Genomic DNA, 1119 nt, shown 5'->3' on the forward strand with positions numbered 1-1119 from the left:
CCACACCAGCCTCCTGGCTCCTCCAACGACGTAAACGTCCTTTTGCTCCATGGTCTTCGATCTTGCTGTTCTCTCTGCCTAAACTCTGCTCCCCCACAGAGCTACCTGGCTCTCAAACCTCATCCCTCAAGTCCTTCAGTCTTTGCTCAAATGCCTTCTTGACCTCCTTTTGACCCTCTGTCTCCCCACCACGCTTTAGTTTTTGTCATAACGTTTCTCACCACCAGAGGTGCTATATGTGTCTTATTTAATAGTCCTTGTCGGTGCCTCATCTTAGACAGCAAACTCCGTGAGGGCTGCTGTATTGCTGTGAACTCTGCCTGATGTGGAGCAGATACTCCATGAATAATTGCTGAGTGGAAGAGTCCGGACCCACGAAGGGCACCGCTTCGCTCAAACCCTGGGAACCTCTTCTTCCCACCCTCGGAATTTCGATCTCGAATTCTCTCACTTTAAGAGGAATCTCCAGAGAGTAAAACTAAAAGCTGAAGGCATTGACTTTTTAATCCCCAAAATGCCTCAAGAGCGGGGAAGGGATACTAGTCCCAGAGAAGGGTCAAAACGAATTTCTTTTTCTTATTTCCATTTGCCTGCTTTGTGGTTCTTCTCAGCCCTCATCACTATTTGAAATGGAGCTGAAGTCCTATCAACCCACTTGGCTCTTCCTATATTTTACATCTGTCTTTCCCGATTTTCCTTTGGGGACACCGCCCTTCCTCTGCTTTTAGTCCATATGACTTGGTGAGCATAACTCTCACCCAAGCTCTGGGAATGGGCATGCAGGCCAGGCCTATGCTAGTAGACTACTTTATCCTCCTAGCCATAAGGACCGCTTTCGACATGGCCATGTGACTTCATTCAGACAAAAAAATAAATCAGAACCAATTCATGTCAATGGGACTGCTAGGGAAATAGAGCATCTTCTTCCTGCTGGTTTTGAGAGAGAACAGCATGTAAGCCTGGAGCTGTCAGTGCTGGTGCCACAAGTTGGGAAGAGCCTTCCTATATAAAGTTCCACCACAAAGAGACAGAGAGAAACTGGTTCTGATACTATTGAGCTCCTGGATTCAGCCACATCTGAAGACAGCAGACTTTTCAGATACGCGTTGCCAAGGCCGG

Source organism: Pteropus vampyrus, unplaced genomic scaffold (assembly GCF_000151845.1).
Source record: "Pteropus vampyrus isolate Shadow unplaced genomic scaffold, Pvam_2.0 Scaffold36, whole genome shotgun sequence".
In the NCBI taxonomy this organism is placed as follows: Eukaryota; Metazoa; Chordata; class Mammalia; order Chiroptera; family Pteropodidae; genus Pteropus; species Pteropus vampyrus.